At 33.4% G+C, this 25,579-nt stretch overlaps 1 protein-coding gene across 4 annotated transcripts in view; it reads left to right on the top strand.

Annotated features, from left to right (window-relative positions):
• GXYLT1 (glucoside xylosyltransferase 1) overlaps nucleotides 1-25,579 on the top strand; it is a 77,312-nt gene that overhangs the window by 40,668 nt on the left and 11,065 nt on the right. The window lies entirely within an intron of this gene.

Below are 25,579 nucleotides of genomic sequence, written 5' to 3'. Positions count from 1 at the left end.
CAGGCCTCTCTGAAATTATCCATGGAAAAATAGTATTCCAAAGCATTCATATACCTTAATTTATTCAGCCATTCTCCAATTGATGGGCATCCACTCAGTTTCCAGTTTCTTGCCACTACAAAGAGACCTGGCACAAACATTTTTGCACATATAGGTCCCTTTCCCCCCTTTAAGATCTCTTTGGGATATAATCCCAGTCGAAACACGGCTGGATTAAAGGGTATGTACAGTTTGATAACTTTTTGATCGTAATTCCAAATTGCTCTCCAGAATGGCTGGATCCACCAACTCCACCAACAATGCATCAGTGTCCCAGTTTTCCCACATCCCTTCCAACATTTGTCACTATCTTTTCCTGTCATCTTAGCCTATCTGACATGTGTGTAGTGGTATCTCAGAGTTGTTTTAATTTGCATTTCTCTGATCAATAGTGATTTGGAACACCTTTTCCTGACTACAAATAGTTTCAATTTCTTTGTCTGAAAATTGTCTCTTCATATCCTTTGACCATTTATCAATTGGAAAATGGCTTGAATTATTATAAATTTGAGTCAATTCTCTATATATTTTAGAAATGAAGCTTTTATCAGAACCTTTGAATATAAAAATGTTTTCCCAGTTTATTACTTCCCTTCTAATCTTGTCTGCATTAGTTTTGTTTGTACAAAACCTTTTTAACTTATTATAATCAAAATTATCTATTTTGTGATCAATAATGATCCCTAGTTCTTCTTTGGTCACAAATTGCTTCCTCCTCCACAGAACTGAGAGGTAAACTATCCTATGTTCTTCTAGTTTATTTATAATATCATTCTTTATGTCTAGATCACGAACCCATTTCAACCTTATCTTTTAAATGGTGTAAGGTGTGAATGCCTAGTTTCTGCCATACTAGTTTCCAGTTTTCCCAGAAGTTTCCCAGAATTCCCAGAAGAATTCACAAGTAGTGAATTCTTATCCCAAAAGCTGGGGCCTTTGGGTTTGAGGAATACTAGATTGCTTATAGTCATTAACTGTTTTGTTCTGTTAACCTAACCTATTCCACTGATCAACTGTTCTATTTTTTAGCCAGTACCAAATGGGTTTGATGACCACTGTTTTATAATATAATTTTAGATCTGGTATAGCCAGACTACCTTCATTTGTTTTTCTTTTCATTAATTCCCTTGAAATTTTTGACTTTTTGTTCTTCCAGATGAATTTTGTTATTTTTTTCTAGGTCAGTAAAATAGTTTCTTGGGAGTTAGATTGATATAGCACTAAATAAATACATTAGTTTAGGTAGTATTGTCATATTTATTATATTCGCTCAGCCTATCCAATTTTTTCCAATTGCTTAGCTGTGACTCTATTTGTGTGGAAAGTGTTTTGTAGTTTTGCACATACAGTTCCTGACTTTCCCTTGGCAGATAGATTCCCAAATGTTTTATACTATCAACGATTATTTTAAACGCAATTTTTCTTTGTATCTCTTGCTGTTGGATTTTGTTAGTGATATATAAAAATGCTGATGATGTATATGGATTTATTTTGTATCCTGAAACTTTGCTAAAATTGTGGGTTATTTCTAATAGCTTTTTAGTTGCTTCTTTAGAGTTCTCTAAGTATACAATCATAACATCTGCAAAGAATGATAATTTGGTTTCTTCCTTACCTACTCTAATTCCTCTAAACTCTTTTTCTTCTGTTATTGCCAAAACTAGCATTTCTAATACAATATTGAATAGTAAGGGTGACAGTTGTTACACTTGTTACAGTCTTGATTTTATTGGGAATGGTTCCAGTCTATCCCCATTACATATGATGCTTGGTGATGGTTTTAAATAGATGCTACTGACTGTTTTAAGGAAAAGTCCATTTATTCCTATATTCTCTAGTGTTTTTAATAGGAATGAGTATTAGATTTTGTCAAATGCTTTTTCTGCATCTATTGAGATAATCATATGGTTTAATTTGGTTATTGATTTAGTCAGTTTTACTAACCAGCCCTTCATTCCTGGAATGAAAAAAAAAGAGCCTGGACACTATTTTTCAGGAAATCATCAAAGAGAACTGCCCTGATGGAATCAGAAGATAAAATACCCATTGAAAGAATTTACTGAATACCTCCTGAAAGAGATCCCAAAATTAAAACCCCATGGAATATCATGGCCAAATCTCAGAACTATCAGACCAAGGAAAAATATTATAAGCAGCCAGAAAGAAACAATTCAAATAAGGAGGAACTATAAGGATTACTCAGGACCTAACAGCTTCCACTTTAAAAGATCAAAGGGCCTGGAATCTGATATTCTGAAAGGCAAAGGGACTTGGCATGAAGCCAAGAATAAATTACCCTTCTACTCTGAGCATTTTCTTCCTGGAAAGAAGATGGATATTCAATGAATTAGGTGAATTCCATTTATTTCTAATGAAATGACCAGAGCCAAACAAAAAATTTGACCTCCAAATATAGAATTCAAAAGAAGCATAATCATGATTTCCTGAAAAATGGTGTCTAGGCTCTTTTTTTCATCATGATTTTTAGGGAGTCCAATAATCCTTAGAGTGTCTCTCCTAGATCTATTTTCCTATTTTACTATTTAGGTATTTTTTAGGTTTTTTTTTTTCAATTTTTTCATTTTTTTTTGGTTTTGCTTGGTTAATTCTAGTTGTCTCATTGAGTCATTCATTTCCATTTGTTCAGTTCCGAATTTTAGTGAATTATTTTCTTCATTTACTTTTTTTTTTTACTTCTTTTTATATTTGTCCAGTTGATTTTCTAAATGAGTTGTTTTGATTTATGAAATCTTTTACCATTTCCTAGATTCTGTTTTTAAAGAGTTATTTTCTTTTTCTGTTTTGCAAATTCTGTTTTTCTGGGAGTTGTTTTCTTTTTCCATTTTATCAAATCTATTTTTTAATGAGTTATATGCCTTTTCCAAACCCTCTTGCAAAGTTTTCATTTTTTTCCCCCATTTTTCTTCTAGCTCTCTTTTAAGATCTTTTTTTAATTTCTTCTAGGAGAGCCTTATGTGATGGGGACTAGGTTATATCACCTTTGGGGCTTCATCTGGAGATGATCTGCTTTTATTTAGTCTCCTCAGAATTTGAAATCTGTTCTTCTCTTTCACCATAAAAGCTCTCTATTGTCAGAGTTCTCTTTGCTTTCTTGAACTCAATTTTTTTTTTTTTTTTTTTTTTTTTTAAGTTAAGGTCTGCTTTTAGGGCGGGGAGGTTTTCCAAGCTTCCTCTATATGCAGCCCTCTGGGCTCAGTCAGTGCTGATTCACTCCTGGTACTGAATAGGCATGGCCAGGTCCCCGTGAGATTCTGATGTTTGGGGGTCCTCTCTTTATCTTTTGTGTTTGTGTTGGATGTTTTATAACTTCTCTGCTGATCTGTTGGTTTGCAACTAGGGCAGAGTTGCCAACACTGCTGCTGTAGGTTCCTCCCTGTAGATTCTCCACAATGTGGAGGCTGCACCTCCCCAGGACTTTATAGTCTGTGTTGTTGTCTGTGCTCAGCCTGCTTGTCCTTGGCCTCCACCCTCCATTTCCGATTACAACACACCTTTTCTGGTGATCTTCAAAATTATTTTCTGCTGGTAATTTGTTGCACTCCCAGTATTCGTGGATTCTGCTGGTCAAGAGCTAATTCAGAGGCTAGATTTGCTAATTGGTCTGAGGATTATAGGAGAAGGTCAGAAAGAAATGTGTGTCCTCTCTGCCATCTTGGCTCCGCCCTCAGAAGTCCCTAAATTATCTAATCCTAAAGAATGAGTGGGTGAAACAGCAAATTATGGAAACAATCAATGATTTCATCCAAGAGATTGATAATAATGAGATAACATACCAAAATTTATGGAATGCAGCTGAAGCAGTTCTTAGAAGAAATTTTATATTTCTAGATGCTTAGTTGAATAAAATAGAGAAAGAGAAGATGAATGAGAAAGATAAATTGGGCATGGAACTAAAAAACTAGAAAAATAAATTAACCCTCCCCTCCAATTAAATACCACATTTGAAATTCTGAAAATGAAAGGGAAGATTAATAAAATTGAAAGTAAGAAAACTATTGAACTAATAAACCAAACTAAGAATTGGTTTTATGAAAAAACCAACAAAATAGATAATTTTAGTTAATTTGATTAGGAAAAGAATAGAAAAAAAATCAAATTGCTACTATCAAAAATGAAAATGGTGAATTTTCCATCAATGAACAGGAAATTGGAACAATAATTATGAGCTATTTTGCCCAACTATATGCCAATAAATCTGATAATATAAGTGAAATTGAGACATGCTTAAAAAATATAGATTACCCAGATTAACAGAAGAGGAAATAAATTAATTCAATAGTTCATTTTAGAAAAAGAAATTGAACAAACTATTAATCAGCCCCCTAAGAAAAAATCTCCAGGGCCAGATTCATTTACAAGTGAATTCTGCCAAACATTTAAAGAACAATTAATTCCAATACTATGCAAGTATTTGGAAAAATAGAGAAAGGAGGAGTTCTACCAAATTCCTTTCAGAATACAAATATGATATTGATACTTAAACCAGGTAGGGTCAAAATAGAGAAAGAAAATTATAGACCAATTTCCTTAATGAATATTCCTGCAAAAATCTTAAATAAAATGTTCTCAAAAAGATTACAGGAAATTGTCACCAAAATAATATATCATGACCAAGTAGCATTCATGCTAGGAATGCAGGGGTGGTTCAATATTAGGAAAACTGTTAATGTAATTGATTATATCATTAACCAAACTAACAGAAATCATATGATTATCTCAATATAAATGCAGAAAAAGCATTTGAGAAAATGCAACACCCCTTCCTATTAAAAACACTAGAGAGCATTTAAATTCTTTAAAATGGTCAGAAGCATCTATGTAAAACCATTTGTAAGAATCATATTTAATGAGGATAACCTAGAAGCATTCCCACCCCAATAAGATCAGGGGTGAAACAGAGTTGCCCACTATCAACATTACTATTCTATATTGTATTAGAAATATTAGCTTTAGTCTAACAAGAGAAGAAAAAGAAATTAAAGGAATTGGAGTAGATAATGAGGAACCAAATTATCACTCTTTGCAGTTGATATAATGGTAGACTTAGAGAATCCTAGAGAATAAACAAAATCTACAAGAAACAGTTATCAACTTTAGCAAAGTTGCAGGTTACAAAATGAAACCACATAAATTATCGGTATTTCTATATGTTACCAACAAAGTCCAGCGGCAAGAGAAAGAGAAAGTCCATTTAAAATAGCTGTAGATAAGCAAAATAACGTTTTGGTCATGTATACTTATTGTGTATCTAATTTATATTTTAATATATTTAACATCTACTGGTCATCCTGCCATCTAGGGGAGGGGGTGGGGGGGTAAGAGGTGAAAAATTGGAACAAGAGGTTTGGCAATTGTTAATGCTGTAAAGTTACCCATGCATATATCCTGTAAATAAAAGGCTATTAAAAAAAAAAAAAAGGCTTAACCAAAAAAAATAAAATAAAATAGCTGTAGATAATATAAAATATTTGGGAATCTGCCTACCTGAAACTATATGAACACAATTACAAAACACTTTTCACACAAACAAAATTAGATCTTAATGATTGGAAAAATATTAAGTTTTTATGGTAGGTTAAGCTAATATAATATAATATATATAAATATATAATAAAAATGATAATTCTACCTAAATCAATCTACTTATTCAGTGCCATACTAATCAAATTTCCAAGGAATTACTTTACAGAACTAGAAAGAATAGCAAGGAAGTTCATCTGGAAGAACAAAAGGTCAAGAAATTCAAGAGAATTTATGAAAAAGATTGCAAATGAAGGTAGCCTAGTTGTACCAGACCTAAAACTATATTATAAAGCAGTGGTCATAAAAACCACTTGGTACTGGCTAAGAAATAGAATAGTCAATGGAATAGGTTAGGTTCACAAGATACAATTGTTAACGAGTATAATAATTTAGTGTTTTATAAACCTAAAGACTCAAGTTTTTGGCATAAAAACTCACTATTTGACAAAAATTGCTGGAAAAATTGGAAAATAGTATAGCAGAAACTAGGTATTGATACCCTATTCCAAGATAAAATAGGTTCATGTTTTAGATATAAAGGAGCATACTGTAAGCAAATTAGGAGAACAAGGGATAGTCTACCTCTCAGATCTGTAGAGAAGGAAGGAATTTGTAGCCAAAGAACTAGAGAACATTATGAAATCTAATATGGATAATTTTGTTTATATTAAATTAAAAAGGTTTTTTGTGCAAACAAAACCAATGCAGACAAGATTAGAAGGGAAGCAGAAAACTGAGCAAAAACTTTTACATCCAAGAGTTTTGATAAAATTTCTTAAATATATAAAGGATTGACTCAAATTTATAAGAATGTAAGACATTCTCCTATTATACAAAGGGTCAAAGGATATGAACAATTTTCAGATAAAATTAAAACAATTTCTAATCATATGAAAAAAATGCTCTGATCACTATTGATCAGAAAAAATGCAAATTAATATAACTAAGATACCACTACCCACGTCTCAGATTGGCTTAGATGACAAGAAAATATAATGATAAATGTTGGAGGAGATATTGGAAAACTGGGACACTAATAAATTGTTGGTGGAATTGTGGGCTGATCCAACCATTCTGGAGAGTAATTTTTAACTATGCCCAAAGGGCAACTGAAAATTTTTCATACCTAATTTTTGCCATACCAAAACGAGTGATTGTAGTGCTAGCTCCTTTGTCTTCCTAAAATATCATATTCTTTGGCTTCTAATCCTTAATGTCCAGCTGCTTCGTCTTGTGTAATCCTGATTGTGACTCCCTGATATTTGAATTGTTTTGTTTTTTGAAATGCTGAAGCATGTAGAGATCTCACTGTTGGAGGTCACTTGTTTGTCCAGAGTTGTGCTGAAGCAAGTGGAGGTGCTTGAAACTGGAGTCTGCTCATTACTCTCTTTGCTGAGGCATATGAGTCCTGGTGTTGGTGTCTTCCTGTTACACTACACTAGAACTCAGGATCTCCTGCTGATTTGCTGAGGTGGAGCTTGTTGCTGGCTTCCTGTCTTGGACTATGTTCTCCTTTTGTCCATGAAATAAACCTTTCTTGTCAATCTTCCAAGTTTCTTGAGCTAAAAGATTATTTCATCCCTTCTTTTTGCTGATTCTACTTTTCCAGGATTTGTTTTGGGTGCTGTTTTCTGTTTATTTGGAGGTGAATATAGGATAGTTACTATGCTTTACTTCTTATTCCCTGGGACAGATTATAGGACATTTATTTAACAATATATTACAGAGGTAAAAAACCTTAGAAACTTACTAATTTTTTTTTAAACCAGCATTTCCTTTTCATTGTTTTTTTTTTTTCTTTTAAAATAAATTAACAAACAAGCATTGTGAACTTAATAAATCACAGAACTGAGGTTAAATAGGTTAGAGCATCCTCATTTTAAATTGTGACTTGATTTGCTTTCAGTCTGTTGTATTAAAATGGGTTAAAAAGTCAGTTTTTAGAAGAAAATGATTTAAGGATTTGACTTAATGAAAGTTTTTAAAAATACCCCAACTAATTACAAGTATAACTCCAAATTTTCCAAAATAAAATGTAACAGAACATTTCATTAAGAAGTTATTAAAGTTTTTCCATTTCTCTTTGTAAAAAGTTTTGAGTTTTCACTTGAATTCTAGTTTTTAAGGAGGAAAATTTTAGCTTGTACTTGCCCCCTACTGTGAGTTTTTGCTCTTCTCTTTTGTTGATTTTGTTTCCTTGTTCTGGTTACATTGTACATGAAATCTTTGTCAACAATTCTCATTCTGTTCTTTAGTCATTTTGACTTGTGTCTCTGAAATTTTTCAATTATTTCTTTTCACTATTAACTCCAGTACTTTGTGTTTTCTTTTTTTTTTCCTCTCTAACATTTTCTTTGCAATAAAATCAGCCTGTTTGTTGTTTGAGTTACTCTTTAGAAAACTCACCCAATTTCATCCTTGCTTTTTCTCTCTCTACCTTTTCTATGGTTTTACCACAAATTCTTGAACTCTTTATTGCTGGCAAAAAGTTCAGTGAGCCTTTTTCTCCTCTCCATATTTTTTTTCTTTCTTTTTCTAGACTGCCATACTTTTTTCAAAAGATATATTTCAAAATATAGCAACTATTTAAATATTAATTTTGCTTATTTTATTTATTTTGAAAATCAATAAGCTTGGAAGGAATGTTTACTACTTTGTGGAATATCCTTAGTGAAATAGAACTGTCAGTGTTGAAGTTGAAATAATTACTTATCTAAACTTATGCTTTCTTTCATTTCATGTCTCAATATTAACTAGAATTGGAAGGGACTTTAGATATATTAATGGGAGTAAATTTTAGATGAGCATTTTAATATTTGGCTCTAATAATTTGCTCAAAACATTCAAAAGTAGGCTCAGTTTCTGAAGCTCATGGGAGAATACTCAGAATTTATCGATTTTTTTTCAAATGGTATATATAAATGCTTCCAAAACATAACATTTACTTTTCCTTGACTCTTGACTTTATTTTCTATATCTTTAGTCAATGTCTCCTTATTTTGTTGTTTAGTCAGACAAATTCAAATTAGCTAGGTGCCAAAGTTGATAGAGTGCTGAGCTTGGAGCCCGAAAGACCTGAGTTTAATTGTGGTCTCAGATATTTCTTCAGTTTTCTCAACAATAGAATAATAACACTTACCTCCCAGAGTTGTTGCCAGGATTAAATAAGGTAGTAAATAAATATTTTGTAAAACACTTAACCACAGTGCCTAGTACATAATAAGCCATATACATATAAATTGTTTATTCTCTGTCTTCTCTATCCTTCCCTCCCTCTCTCCATGTGTTGGACATAGGACATATAAAGGTGTAAAATCTCATTGTCTCTGCCCTCTTAAAAGTTTTTTGTTGTTTGTCTTTGCAACACAACTGAATGATTTGCCCATGCAGCTATTAAGTGTCAAGTGTCTGAGGTCACATTTGAACTTGGGCCCTCCTGATTCCATGACTGATGTTCTTTCTACCGGGCCACTAGGTTTCAAACCTCTCTTTAAAAAAAATTTTTTTTTAAAGACTTGACATTCTTTTGTAAACTCAAAAGTAGAACATATACAGGTTTGTATATGAATCTGTTATGATTTGAATATTAACTCTATTATACACATATTAAAAGCAACTAAGTGGCAAAGTGGATTATCAAGTCAATAAATATTTGTTTATATTGGTTAATATTAATATTTTTTAGTTGCTAAATGCCAGGCATTATACCAAGCAATGAAGATAAAAAGAAAAGTAAATCCTATCTACTCTGCAAGGATCATGTTTTAAAGAGAGAGATAACATGCAAACATTTATGTATGAATGTAGCATACATATGGCAAATCAAAAGTAATCTTGGGGAAAGGTACTATTAAGCATACCAAAGAAGGCATCTTGCAGAAGGTGAGATTTCAGCTAAAATACAGAATGCTTGATCCTGTACATAAGAGTGACATGGCCAGACTTGCACTTAGGAAGATCTCTTTGCCTGATGAGTGAATTTTGTGGCATAGTTTTAAATTACTTTAAAGAATGGTTGTACTGGGACACTGATACATTGTTGGTGGAATCGTGAATACAACCAGCCATTCTGGAGAGCAATTTGGAACTATGCTCAAAAAGTTATCAAACTGTGCATACCCTTTGATCCAGCAGTGTTTCTACTGGGCTATTATCCCAAAGAGATACTAAAGAAGGGAAAGGGACCTGTATGTGCCAAAATGTTGTGGCAGCCCTGTTTGTAGTGGCTAGAAACTGGAAAATGAATGGATGCCCATCAATTGGAGAATGGTTGGGTAAATTGTGGTATATGAATGTTATGGAATATTATTGTTCTGTAAGAAATGACCAGCAGGATGAATACAGAGAGGCTTGGTGAGACTTACATGAACTGATGCTAAGTGAAATGAGCAGAACCAAGAGATCATTATATACCTCGACAACGATACTGTATGAGGATGTATTCTGATGGAAGTAGATTTCTTCAACACAGAGATCTAACTCAGTTTCAATTGATCAATGATGGACAGAAGCAGCTACACCCAAAGAAAGAACACTGGGAAATGAATATAAACTGCTTGCATTTTTGTCTTTCTTCCCAAGTTATTTTTACCTTCTGAATCCAATTCTTCCTGTGCAACAAGAAAACTGTTCAGTTCTGCACACATATATTGTATCTAGGATACACTGTGACATATTTAACTTGTATAGGACTGCTTGCCATCTGAGAGAGGGGATAAAGGAAGGGAGGGGAGAGGTCGGAACAGAAGTGAGTGCAAGGGATAATGTTGTAAAAAAAAAATTATCCAGGCATGGGCTCTGTCAATCGAAAGTTATAATAAAAATAAATAAATAAATAATAAAAATGTATTTTATATAAAAAAAAAATGGCTGTACTAATTCAAAAGTCCGCCATTAATGGAGTCCATTAATGTGCCTCTTTCCACAGCCTCTCCATTTGTCATTTTCCTTTTCTATCATCTTTGCCAGTGTAATGAATTTGAATTGTTGACTCAGAGTTGCTTTAACATGCATTTTTCTAATTATTAGTGATAATGGGATAATTTTTTCCCCCAAATTTTTGATAGCTTATATTTCTTCCTTTGAAACTGGTTGTTAATATTCTTTGATCATTAGCCTATCGGGAAATGAATGTTTATTATTATCATATTTTTGAAACAGTCATAGATCTTGAATATCAAATCTTGGTCAGAGAAATTTTCTATAAAGATTTTTCTCCACATATAATATTTCTCTTCTAATTTTAACTTCTGTTAATTAAGTTTTGTGCAAAAAAGTTAATTTTATCTAATGATTTGTCCATTTTGTCTTCTGTATTCCTATCCCTTGTCTTGTTTGAAGAGTTTGAACTCTTCCTTGATTCTCTTTCTTTTCTTCCTTGCTTCTATTACACAAACTATTATATTTAAATCAGATACACATTTGCCACTTATCTTGGTAAATAGTTTGAAGTATTGATCTAAACCTACTTGACAGACTGCTTTCTAGTTTCCCCAGTTGTTTTTATAAAATAGAATTCCTATCCTAGCAGTTATGACCTTTGGATTTTTTTAACAGCTTGTTATTATGTTAATTTGTTTGTATGTTATATTATACCTAATCTATCCCAGTCATCAGTTTTCTTATGCTTGCTACTTTGTAGCATATTTGAGACCTGTTACTACTAGGAGCCTTCTTTTACTGTTTTTTTGTTTTGTTTTGTTTTATCATTTTCATTGAGGTTTTTGATCTTTTATTCTTTTTTTCTTTTTCTTTTTTTTTATTATTATAGCTTTTTATTTACAAGATATATGCATAGGTAATTTTTCAGCATTGACAGTTGCAAATCCTTTTGTTCCAACTTTTTCCCTCATTTCCCCCACCCCTTCCCCCAGATAGGTTGACCAAGACATGTTAAATATGTTAAGGTATAAGTTAAATACAATATATGTATACATGTCCAAACAGTTATTTTGCTGTATAAGAAGAGTCGGCCTTTGAAATAGTGTACAATTAGCCTGTGAAGGAAATAAAAAATGCAGGTGGACAAAAATAGAGGGATTGGGAATTCTATGTAGTGGTTCTTAGTCATCACTCAGAGTTCTTTCCCTGGTTGTAGCTTGACCTTTTATTCTTTGAGGTAAATTCTAATTTTTTTTTTCCTTCTATAAAGAAATTCTTTAGTATTGGTTATTATTGTTGAATTGTTTAGTTGGGCCTGACTCTTCTTGATACTGTGGACCTGTGATCACAACTATAATGTCCATAAAATTCAGAAATGATTTGCCATTTCTTTCTGCAAGCAAGCAGTAAAAATTAAGTGACTTACTTGGGGTCATGCAGTTTGGTAAGTGGCTGAGATCAGATTTGATTTGCTGTTGTTTTTCCCCAGTTACATGTTTTCTGAAGTGATTTTTTTTTTTATATTTGACCAATTGTATATATTAAGGAGTTGTTTTCTTCAGTCAATTTTTTTCCTTCCTTTCCTTTTCTTACATACTTCTCATTTCTTTTCTCATTTTTTCTTCTGTCTCTTTTAATTGCCTTTTAAACTCTTTTATGAGCATTCTAAGAAGTCTTTTTAGGCTTGAGATCAATTCATGTCACTTTATGAGATTTTCTCTGTGGACTTTTTCTACTTGTCTGAGTTGGTGTTTTGGTCTTCCCTATCACCATAATAGCTTTCTATGGTCGATTCTTTTCTGTTTTTTGTTTTTCATTCTTTTTCTTTTGGTGTTTCCTTCTTTTTTTATTTTTATGATAAAGTGAAGAGGACACTGCCCCTAGCTTCCTGTGAAGCTCTGAGCCTTGACTTTGTCTATTTTTCAGGGGATAATTTTGCCTGTTCTTTTCAGGAACCAGCCTGGTTTCCCAGAGTTTGCCTTCTCAGCCAGTATTGGGGCTGCCCCACTGATCTTCTTCTTTACAGAGCCAGAAGTTAGCCACTGATTTGCTGTGATGAAGACCTTTCACCATCTTTTCCAAAGTCTGAGCTGGGCTAACCACCCTTTTCACTTTAGTGAGACTGATCTTTATTGAAGTTTTTCCAGTCTGTCTTGAGCTGAAGAGTAGTTTCATTCTGTCAGACTTTTCAGAGGCTTGATTTTCATGTTGTTTTCTAGGAAAACTGGTAGAGCTTAAGCTCCTGGCTTTACTCCACCATCTTGGCTTCACTCCACCATCTTGGCTTCACTTACAGAAAAAAAGCCCCAGTTACATGTAAAACAATTTTTTATATTTGTTTTTAAAACTTTGAGTTCCAGATAATCTCTCCCTTCTTCCCACTCTACTTTAAGAAAGCACATGTGAAGTTACACAATTTCCAGAAAAGTCATGCTGTAAAAGAAAATGGAGTACGTTTCAGTCAGTATTCAGACACAATTAGTTCTTTCCCCGAGTATAGATAGCATTTTTCACAATATTTGTGGAATTTTGTATTGCTGAGAAATAGCAAAGTCATTCACAGCGGACCATCTCAAGACATTACTCTTTCTTTGTAATACACTCTGCTTGAGTTCATGAAGGACTTTCCATGTTTTTCTGAGAGCATCATTTCCCATAGAACAATAATATTCCATCATAATTACATACCACAATATATTCAGCCATTCCCCAATTGATGGGAGTTTCCTCGTTTTCTAATTCTTTACTCTGAGAAGAGAACTGCCGTAAATATTTTTGTAAATATAGGTTTTTTTTTTTTAATGTCTTTAGAGATTCATGCCTAGTAGTGATATTGTTAGGTCAAAAGATAGGCATAATTGTATAGTCCTTTGGGTGTCATTCATATCTTTTAATCATTTATAAGTTGGGATTCTTCCTTTTGTTTTTTTTTCGTTTTTTTTGTTTTTTATAGATTTGACTCCATTTCCTATCTATTTGAGAAATGAAGTGTTTATCAGAGAAACTTCTCAAATTCTTTTTCCAATTACTATTGCTAATGTGGATTCCCTCTTTTTTATTCTATTCTTTCCTTTCACCCTAACCTTCCTCAAAATGTTTTGCTACTGACCATCCCTCCCCACTATACTTTCTCTTCTATCACCCTTCCCCCTTCCCATAGCTCCTATCTTCCTACTTTATTGCAGGCTAAGATAGATTTCCAAGCCCAATTCAGTGTGCATGCTATTTCTTCTTTAAGCTAATTCTGATGAAAGTAAGGTTCACTAATTCCCACTCCCCTTCCCATCTTCCCCTCCACTGTAAAAGCTTTTTCTTCTTTTAAGGCAGGTAAATTATGCCTCTCCCTTTCTTCTAGAATATTTCTTTCACCCTTTATTTAAAAAAAAATCATTTAACTTCATATTCAACTTAAATTTGTTCTCTGTCATAATAATGAGAAAGTTCTTTTAAATTACAAGTATCATCCTCTTATGTAGGAATATAAACAGATAAATCTTAAGTGCCTTATGATTTCCTTTTTCTAATTACCTCATTGTGCTTCTCTCGAGTCCTATATTTGAAAATCATATTTTCTATTCAGCTCTAATCTTTTCAATCCAAATGCTTGAAAATTTTCTATTTCATTGAATACTTATCTTTTTCCCTGAAGGATTATGCTCAGTTTTGCTGGGTAAGTAATTCTTGTTTATAGTCTTAGCTCCTTTGCTCTCTGAAATATTCCAAGCCCTCCAATCCTTTAGTGTAGAAGCTGCTGTGTTACTCTGATTGTGGCATACCCACTCTCCTTTAAAAAAGCACATGTGAAGTTGCACAATTTCACAAAAGTCATGCTGTAAAAGAAAATAGAGTATGTTTCAGTCAGTATTCAGACACAATTAGTTCTTTCCCCAAATATGGATAGCATTTTTCACGATATTTGTGGATTTTTGTATTGCTGAGAATAGCAAAGTCATTTACAGCTGACCATCTCAAGACATTACTATTTCTTTGTAATACACTCTGCTTGATTTCATGAAGGACTTTCCAGGTTTTTCTGAGAGTATCATTTCCCATAGAACAATATGTGGTATAAATTGTGATTCCCCCATACTTGAATTGTTTCTTTCTGAATGCTTACAATATTTTCTTCTTGTCTTGGAAGTTGCAGAACTTGGCTAAAATATTCCTTGGAGTTTTTATCTTGGGATCTCTTTTTTTTTTTTTTTTTAATTTAATAGCCTTTTCTTTACAGGATATATTTACATGGGTAACTTTACAGCATTAACAATTGCCAAACCTCTTGTTCCAATTTTTCACCTCTTACCCCCTCACCCCCTCCCCTAGATGGTAGGATGACCAGTAGATGTTAAATATATTAAAATATAAATTAGATACACAATAAGTATACATGACCAAAACGTTATTTTGCTGTACAAAAAGAATCAGACTCTGAAATATTGTACAATTAGCTTGTGAAGGAAATCAAAATGCAGGTGTGCATAAATATAGGATTGGGAATTCAATGTAATGGTTTTTAGTCATCTCCATAGTTCTTTTTCTGGGCATAGCTGGTTCAGTTCATTACTGCTCCATTGGAAATGATTTGGTTGATCTCATTGCTGAGGATGGCCTGGTCCATCAGAACTGGTCATCATATAGTATTGTTGTTGAAGTATATAATGATCTCCTGGTCCTGCTCATTTCACTCAGCATCAGTTCGTGTAAGTCTCTCCAGGCCTTTCTGAAATTATCCTGTTGGTCATTTCTTACAGAACAGTAATATTCCATAATATTCATATACCACAATTTATTCAGCCATTCTCCAACTGATGGACAACCATTCAGTTTCCAGTTTTTAGCCACTACAAAAAGGGCTGCCACAAACATTCGTGCACATACAGGTCCCTTTCCCTTCTTTATAATCTCTTTGGGATATAATCCCAGTAGTAACACTGCTGGATCAAAGGGTATGCACAGTTTGATAACTTTTTGAGCATAGTTCCAAACTACTCTCCAAAATGGTTGGATTCATTCACAACTCCACCAACAATGCATCAATGTCCCAGTTTTCCCACATCCCCTCCAACAATCATCATTATTTTTTCCTGTCATCTTAGCCAATCTGACAGGTGTGTAGTGGTATCTTAGAGTTGTCTTAATTTGCATTTCTCTGATTAATAATGACTTGGAGCATCTTTTCATATGACTAGAAATAGTTTCAATTTCTTCATCTGAGAATTGTCTGTTCATATCCTTTGACCATTTTTCAATTGGAGAATGGCTTGATTTTTTATAAATTAGAGTTAATTCTCTATATATTTTGGAAATGAGGCCTTTATCAGAACCTTTGACTGTAAAAATATTTTCCCAGTTTATTGCTTCCCTTCTAATCTTGTCTGCATTAGTTTTGTTTGTACAAAAACTTTTCAATTTGGTATAATCGAAATTTTCTATTTTGTGATCAGTAATGATCTCTAGTTCTGCTTTGGTCATAAAGACCTTCCCCTTCCACAGGTCTGAGAGGTAAACTATCCTGTGTTCCTCTAATTTATTAATAATTTCATTCTTTATGCCTAGGTCATGAACCCATTTTGACCTTATCTTGGTGTACGGTGTCAAGTATGGATCAATGCCTAGTTTCTGCCATATTAGTTTCCAATTTTCCCAGCAATTTTTATCAAACAGTAAGTTCTTATCCCAAAAGCTGGGATCTTTGGGTTTGTCAAAGACTAGGTTGCTATATTTGTTGACTGTTTTATCCCTTGAACCTAATCTATTCCACTGATCAACTAATCTATTCCTTAGCCAATACCAAATAGTTTTGGTAACTGCTGCTCTATAATATAATTTTAGATCTGGTACAGCTAAGCCACCTTCATTTGATTTTTTTTTCATTAATTCCCTTGAAATTCTTGACCTTTTGTTTTTCCATATGAACTTTGTTGTTATTTTTTCTAGGTCATTAAAATAGTTTTTTGGGAGTCTGATTGGTATAGCGCTAAATAAATAGATTAGTTTAGGTAATATTGTCATCTTTATTATATTTGCTCGCCCTATCCAAGAGCATTTAATATTTTTCCAATTGGTTAGATCAGACTTAATTTGTGTGAAAAGTGGTCTGTAATTTTGCTCATAAAGTTTCTGATTTTCCCTTGGCAGATAGATTCCTAAATATTTTATATTATCAGTAGTTACTTTAAATGGAATTTCTCTTTGTAACTCTGACTGTTGGATTTTGTTAGTGATATATAAGAATGCTGATGACTTATGTGGGTTTATTTTATAACCAGCAACTTTGCTAAAGTTGTGGATTATTTCTAATAACTTTTTAGCAGAATCTCTGGGGTTCTCTAAGTATACCATCATGTCATCGGCAAAGAGTGATAATTTGGCTTCCTCATTGCCTATTCTTATTCCTTTAATCTCTTTCTCAGCTCTTATTGCTAAAGCTAGCGTTTCTAATACAATATTAAATAGTAACGGTGATAGTGGGCAACCTTGTTTCACTCCAGATCTTATTGGGAATGGTTGCAGTTTGTCTCCATTACATATGATGCTTACTGATGGTTTTAAATAGATGCTGCTGATTATTTTAAGGAAAAGTCCATTTATTCCTATACTCTCAAGTGTTTTTAATAGGAATGGATGTTGGATTTTATCAAATGCTTTTTCTGCATCTATTGAGATGATCATATGGTTTTTGTTAATTTGGTTATTAACATGGCCAATTATATTGATAGTTTTCCTAATATTGAACCAGCCCTGCATTCCTGGTATAAATCCTACTTGATCATAGTGTATTATCTTGGAGATGATTTTCTGTAGTCTTTTTGCTAATATCTTATTTAAGATTTTAGCATCAATATTCATTAGGGAGATTGGTCTATAATTTTCTTTCTCTGTTTTCAACCTACCTGGTTTAGGTATCAGTACCATGTCTGTGTCATAGAAGGAATTTGGTAGGACTCCTTCATTCCCTATTTTATCAAATAATTTATATAGCATTGGGGCCAATTGTTCTTTAAATGTTTGGTAAAATTCACATGTAAATCCATCTGGTCCTGGGGATTTTTTCTTAGGGAGTTGTTTAATTGCCTGTTCTATTTCTTTTTCTGAAATGGGACTATTCAAGCAATTTACTTCCTCCTCTGTTAGTCTGGGAAGTCTATATTTTTGGAGGTAGTCATCCATTTCACTTAGGTTATCAAATTTATTGGCATAAAGTTGAGCAAAATAACTCCTTATTATTTCTCTAATTTCCTCTTCATTGGTGGAAAGTTCTCCCTTTTCATTTTTAAGACTACTAATTTCATTTTCCTCCCTCCTTTTTCTAATCAGATTTACCAAAGGCTTATCTATTTTATTGGCTTTTTCATAGAACCAACTCTTAGTTTTATTAATTAGTTCAATAGTTTTTTTACTTTCAATATTTTTAATTTCTCCTTTTAATTTTAGAATTTCCAATTTAGTATTTGATTGGGGTTTTAATTTGGTCTTTTTAGTTTTTTAGTTGCAAGCCCAATTCATTAATCTTTTCTTTCTCTGTTTTATTCAAGTAAGCCTCTAAGGATATAAAATTCCCTCTTATTACGCTTTGGCTGCATCCCACAAATTTTGGTATGATGTCTCATCATTGTCATTATCTTGAGTGAAATTATTAATTGTATCTATAATTTGCTGCTTCACCCAATCATTCTTTAAGATGAGATTGTTTAGTTTCCAATTACTTTTGGTCTATTTCCCCTAACTTTTTGTTGAATGTAGTTTTTATTGCATCATGATCTGAAAAGAAAGCATTTACTATTTCTGCTTTCTTGCATTTAATTTTGAGGTCTTTATGTCCTAATATATGGTCAATTTTTGAATAGGTTCCATGAACTGCTGAGAAGAAAGTATATTCCTTTCTATCTCCATTCAATTTTCTCCAAAGATCCAACATACCTAATTTTTCTAATATTCTATTTACTTCTTTAATTTCTTTCTTATTTGTTTTGTGGTTTGATTTGTCTAATTCTGAGAGTGCAAGGTTGAGATCTCCTACTATTACAGTTTTGTTGTCTATTTCTTCTTGCAACTCTCTTAACTTCTCCTTTAGGAAGTTGGATGCCATACCACTTGGTGCATATATGTTTAATATTGATATTGCTTCGTTGTTTATGCTACCCTTTAGCAGGATGTAGTTTCCTTCCTTATCTCTTTTAATTAGATCAATTTTTACTTTTGCTTGATCTGAGATAAGGATGGCTACCCCTGCTTTTTTGACTTCACCTGAAGCATAATAGATTTTGCTCCAGCCTTTTACCTTTACTCTATATGTATCTCCCTGCTTTAAATGTGTTTCTTGTAAACAACATATTGTAGGGTTCTGACTTTTGATCCAGTCTGCTATCTGCCTCCTCTTTATGGGGGAGTTCATCCCATTCACATTTACGGTTAGAATTACTAAATCTGTATTTCCTGCCATCCTAATAACCCCAGATTGTGCTTTACTTATTCTTGCCTCCCCCAACCCTCTTTCCCCCTTTTAAACTTATGTACCCCTCTTGTATCACGATGCTTACCCTCTTTATAATCCCTCCCTCCCCCCCTTTGAGTCTTTTCCCCTTCCTTCCCTTATTACTCTTTTTCTTTTCCCTTTTCCTCTCCCGTTTTTAATGAGGCGAGAGAGAATTTTCTCTAAAACAAATGTCAATTATTTTTTCTTTGAGCCAACTCTGATGAGAGTAAGATTCACACAATGTTCCTCCCCCTCTCTAAATTCCCTCAGATATGATAAGTTTCCTTTGCCTCTTTGTGGGATGTGGTTTCCCTCTTTTTATCCCTCCTTCCCACCTTATTCTGCCATCATCCCTTTTCCATATCTACTTCCCTTTTTTATGTTATATCAGTACAATCAAATTATACATGTATTCTTTTTGTATATCCACAACAGAAATACAATTCTCAAGAGTTATTTTTACCTTTTCTGCATCTCTTGAGTTCTATGGTTGGAGATCAAATTTTTTGTTTAGTTCTGGTTTTTCTTCAGAAACAAATGGAATTCATTTGTTTCATTAAATGTCCATCTTCTTCCCTGGAAGAAAATGCTCAGCTTAGCTGGGTAGTTTATTCTTGGCTGCATCCCAAGTTCTTGTGCCTTTCGGAATATCATATTCCAGGCCCTTCTTTCCTTTAATGTAGAGGCAGCCAGATCTTGGGTGATCCTTATTGTGGCACCTCGGTATTTAAATGTTTTTTTTTTTTTGCTGCTTGTAAAATTTTTTCCTTAATCTGATAGTTCTGAAATTTTGCCACAATATTCCTTGGGGTTTTTATTTTAGGGTTTCTTTCAGAAGGTGTTCGATGAATTCTTTCAATGCCTATTTTACCTTCTGATTCTATTACATCTGGGCAGTTCTCTTTGATGATTTCTTGTAAAATAGTATCTAGGCTCTTTTTTTCATCATAGTTTTCAGAAAGTCCAATAATCCTCAGATTATCTCTCCTAGATCTATTTTCCAAGTCTGTCGTTTTTGCAAGTAGATAATTCATGGTTTTTTCCAGTTTGTCATTTTTTTGGTTTTGCTTGACTGATTCTTGCTGTCTCAATGAATCATTAGTTTCTATTTGTTCAGTTCTAATTTTTAAAGAATTATTTTCTTCATTAGCTTTTTTTACTTCTTTCTGTATATGTCCAATTGAGTTTTTAAATGTATTGTTTTGGTCTGTGGAATTTTTTTCCATTTCACTAATTTTTTTTTTTTAGTGAATTATTTTCTTTTTCCAATTCACAGATCCTACTTTCTTGCGTGTTCTTTGTCTTTTCCAATTCACAGATCCTACTTTCTTGAGAGTTCTTTGTCTTTTCCAATTCACAAATCCTACTTTCTAGTGAATTCTTTATTTTTTCCAATTCACAATTCTTACTTTCCTGAGATTTTTTTACTTTTTCCAATTCGTATTTCAGGAAGTTGTTGCTCTCTTGTAAGGCTTCTCTTTCCTTTCCCCATTTATCTTCTAACTCTCTTTTGAGACTTTTAATGGTCTCTTCTATGAGAGCATCATGTAAAGGAGGACAGTCTGATGCATTTTGCTGTTTGAGGTCTCTTCAGGTTTGCTGACCTGCTCTTTTTCTGCATAGAAGCTGTCGATCGTTCTTTTCATCTTTTTATTCATGTTTTAAAGCCTTTAGGGTAGGTCTCCTAGGCAAGGGGGTTACCAGCTTCCTCTGCAGAGCAGGGAGAGATGTAAACCGATTTCCGGCTCTGAGGTATGGGAGTGCTCTGAGTGAGAGTTTTCCCTTCCCCCAACAGGAAGTGGATTCAGCACTGGCTGAGCTATCAAAGTGCCCAGTTGGGCTGAGTGGGTTAGCGATTGCCCTCGGCTAGAGACTAAGGGGTGAAAGTGTCACTGCCCCAGGCCGGAGCCTCTTGTGGGACTGTGAGTATTAGCAGCTGACCGCAGACCGCCCGAACTCTGCCCCAGTGTCTCTGCCCAATGCAAATCGGCCCTGGAAAAGCTCTATGGCCCCAAGCCGAGCTCCCCACTGCGCAGATTGGAGGCTAACCCGGGCTGCGTCCTCCTGCCGTGCAGGATCACAACTGCCCCAAGGAAAAGCCCCGTACTGCGGGTTGGGGCTGCGAGCTTGTGCTGAGATCTGTGCTTTCACTTTCGGTTTGAGGCTTTCCTCAGAACCTAATTTCTCTCCCTGTCTGTGCTGATCTCCCCCCTGGCCCCGGAACCAACCTTTTTTTGGCGAGACTGCAGATTTTCTTCGGCCGGTGAGTTGTTTTACTTCTTATCTTTACGAATTGTAGCAGTCAAGACTATTTTTGAGGCTCGATATAATATTGATAAAGAGGGTAAGAGAAGAGCTTAGAAAGTCGCGTGTGTCTTCTCCACCATCTTGGCTCCGCCCCCTTGGCATCTCTTTTAGGACGTGATTGGTGCATTCTTTAAATTTCTATTTTACCACGTGGTTCTAAAATATCAGGGCAGTTTTCCTTGATAATTTCTTGAAAGATCATTTCTAGGCTCTTTTTTTGATCATGGTTTTCAAGTAGACCAATAATTTTAAAATTATTTCTCCTTGTCTATTTTCCAGGTCAGTTTTTTTTCCAGTAAGATATTTCACTTTATTTTCTATTTTTTCCCATTCTTTTGTGTTTGTTTTATTGTGGGTTCCATTTGCTCAATTCTTATTTTTGAGGAATTATTTTCCTCAGTGAGCTTTTGTACTTCCTTTCCCATTTGGCCAACTTTGCTTTTTAAGACATTCTTTTTCTTGTTAGCTTTTTGTATTTTCTTTAGTACCACTCTTGGCTCTCTTTCCAATGTTTTCTCTATCTTATTTTTAGATTCCCCTTTGAGCACCTCCATTTTTCTTGGAGCCTTGAGATGTAGGAGCTTTGACTTTGTTATCTTCTCCTAAGTGTATGTTTTGATCTTCCTTGTCACCAATAGTAATGTTCTGTGGTCAGAATCTTTTTATGTCATCTGCTCATTTTCCTAGCCTATTACTCAACTTTTAACTCTTTGTGAAAATAGGGCTCAGTTTGTAGGGTGGAGGGTACACTGTTTGCAGAGATCCTTCTAGGGACATGACCACACATGTGTCTTTTCTGCCCTGGAACTATGAGGAAGGCCCTGTTCCTCTGTAGCTATAAGTTTTAGTGTGGTGAAGAAAGAGTCCTTCCTCAGTGCTAATAAAGAGACCACTTGTGAGCGACAGAAGCCACCACTGCCCACATCGCCATTGCCCACATCTGGTTTGCTGGTTTCCCAAGACTTTCTCATTTAGTTGAGACAAATCTTTCCTGCTGAACTTTCAAGTTATCTTTGGTGTCTCTGGGTGGGGAGATTTTGGAAAATGCCAGTCCTGCCACTGATTCAAAGACCCCCTAAACCTTTTCTTGATTTGCTGGCACCTAGACCAGAACTGCACCAGCACTGAAACTGTACACCAGACTCCCAGCTTAGTGCCACAGACCTTTCCTGAAGACCTTCTAAGTTGTTCTCAACTGGAAAATGTTCCATTCCATATTTTGTGTGTTCTGATGCTCAGATATTTATTTAGAGTCATTATTTAAAGGAATTTGAAGTGGTTTGGAGAGAACTCAATGAATCCTTTATTCCACCTTCTTGACTCCATCAGATTTGAACTCCCTGACTCTAGGCCAGCCATCTATCCAGGTTGCCTAATTTTTTGGTATTTTAATTGATATGACTCATAAGTAAATTAATTTATGTTGTGTTATAATTTTTTATTATTTTGGCTCAGCCTATCCATAAGCAATTAATATTTTATCTTATTTAGGTCAGTCTTTGTGTAAAAATTGTTTTGTAGTTGTATTCATGTAGTTGCTGAGTTTTTGGCAGGTAGACTTTCAAGTGTTAATTGAAAGGCAATTTCTCTTATTTCTTTCCCCTGCTGTATTGTTAAAGTAATATTTCAATTATTTTTTTTTCTTTTATAGATTGTCTAGGGTTCTCCAATGAAACTGTAAAGATAAATATTTTTGATATATTTCTATAACCTCTTTGTGATATTTTACTTGAAAATCTTATGTTGATCTTTATGATCACTTGATCTATTGTTTGTTTATTTTTCTCTGCTTTGACTCTCCCTGGTTTAACTTTCAAGACAATAGTGTTCTGTTATTCTAGGCATCTTAAAAATATTTAATAATATTGTTTAAGCTGTTGGAATTTTTTTAGCATGTAGTTGGCAAAAACAATTTCTATTACATTTAAAAGAATCTATTCTTCCTTAATCATTGGAAGTTCTCATTTTCATTTTTTAATACTGATTATTTAATTTATTTTTTCCTTTTAAAAATCAAATTGGCTAATTGTTTACCTTATTGGTCCATTAAAAAAAAAAAAAACTAGTTTTATTTTCTAACAGGGTAGGGTTTTTTTTAATTTCTATTTTGATAGTGTTAATTAAATTTGATTTTCAGAATGTATATTTTCTTGTTTAATTGGTGCTTTAAATTTTTAGTCCATTGGTTTTCTAAGTTTATTTAATTCATATCCAACTTGTTGATAAAAAGTATTGATAAAAAATGAAAGTTAATAAAAAGCTTATAAAAGATAAAAGTTGATCAAAGTAAAAAGACCACTTTGAATGAGTCTTAAAATTTTGACTGACCTTTGAAATTATGCATTGTTTCTATTGTTCTTTAACACGCTAATTCATTAGGATTGTTATTCTTCAGTTGATTTTTAATCAATTCACTGGTCTTTTGACTGAATATATGTGTGTTTAGTTATGATGTCTATTTTTTGCATGTTAATTTTTATTATACTAAATATGGTCAGGTTTTATAAAGCTATACAAAGAAATGTGCATGTACCTTTCTCTTTTTATTTAATAATTAACAGAAATATGTCTAATTTTTCTAAAATGTTATTTAGACCTCTAATATTGGGAAGTAGATTTGTCTAGGTCTAAAAAGAATGTACTTTGAGGTCCTCAATGTATTATTTTACTATTTATTTCTACCTGCAACTTATTTATATTTCCTATAAGTATTTAGATGCCATACCTTTCAGGGTATATGTATTATGTATTTATATAAATTAATATTAATTAACAGTATTTTCTCTGATACCTTCCTGAATAATTTAGTTTACCTTTTTATTTCTCTGAATTAAGTCTAGTTTTGCTGTTGTTTTATCTATGATTATGTTTGCTACTCTTTGTCTTTTTCACTTTCAGCTAAAGCATAATTAGTTTTCCTCTAACCTTTTATGTTAGCATTGTATGAATCTTCTTGTTTCAAGCATAAGATAATGATTTCAGCAATTTTTTTCCCTCAAGTTTCATCTTAGTTGCCATGTCTATGCATCATTTTCTGAATCAATTTCCTATTCTTCCTTTTTCAGATTTCTCTATAGTACTTTTCCTCTTATCTCCCTACCAACCATCATATCCAGTCTCGTATTATGTTTATCTGAGTACATGTTGTATTTGTGTCCCCTTATACATTGGGGCGAGGGGGAGGAAGGGGAGTTTTTTATTGTAATTTCCCAAATAACAAAGTATATCCCTTTTTATGATGATGCTCACAGATGATATTCAGATTCTCTTTTACAAAATAGTAAAAAATAGTAAAATTGCCTAAATACAGGCAATTTCATGCTTTTTATTGTGATCAATTCCCAAAAAGCTGCTGTTTTATGATAACCACATTTCACCTTCTGCCCTTGTAAGGATAGTAACATGAATTTTTGATCACCTTCCTGGTTTCTGGTGGTGAGATTGAATGTTATATTTTATCAAGCTTTTTTTTTCCATCAGTTAATATAATCCTGATCTTTGTTGATAGTTTTATTAATATTTTTTATTTTGAATTTGGAACCAGCCCCTTACATTTCTGGATTATTCCAACATAGTCAAAGTACATATTTTTGATATATTACTGTAGCCTAGTGAATAATGGTGATTGATCAGAAATGAAAAGAGCCTTCAAATCTAGATTGTTGATTGCTTCATACAGGACTGACTTTGAAAGCTTTTCCTTACAGTGTTCTTTCTTCCAAATTTATAGAAATTTGGTACCTGTTTTGTAAGCTTTCCTGTTTGCAAATAAAATAGCAAGCTTTTGTGTTGTGAGCATGACAGTAACCAAAATGCACAATTGCAAAATCATGGGGGAGGGAGGAAGCTATTTAATTTGTGTTGAGAATTCCACCTCCTCTCCTCCCTCCTCCCCCTTAAATTAGTCTTTCCCTTTCAGTTCCTGGATTTAATCTTATAGATTAATATGATGCTTTTTATTTTTTATATTTCAGTTAAATTTATTAAAAGTCACTTTGTTGGTACCAGAGCATAATGGTACTTTGTTAGGTTACTTAAGCCAACATAAATTTGTATTGATGAATTAGAAAATTCTCAAATGAATCAGATATTTAGCAGTAATTGAAGACATCAGTAAAATGCCTCACAAAATGAGGCATAAAACATGTGAGACATATTATGGCTTTTTGGCTTAGATTTAAAGAGAAATTTTTTGAAACATGTTTTCAAAGGGAAAGTTAAACTATTTATAGATATCGTAAAATGTATGTGTTGTCTTGATTAACCATATACTTTCCCAACACTATATGCGCTATATATTGATTTAAATTCATTAACCTACAACTAGCTTTA

The sequence above is a fragment of the Sarcophilus harrisii genome, chromosome 5, assembly GCF_902635505.1.
Source record: "Sarcophilus harrisii chromosome 5, mSarHar1.11, whole genome shotgun sequence".
In the NCBI taxonomy this organism is placed as follows: domain Eukaryota; kingdom Metazoa; phylum Chordata; class Mammalia; order Dasyuromorphia; family Dasyuridae; genus Sarcophilus; species Sarcophilus harrisii.
This window is presented reverse-complemented; position numbering and strand designations above follow the sequence as displayed.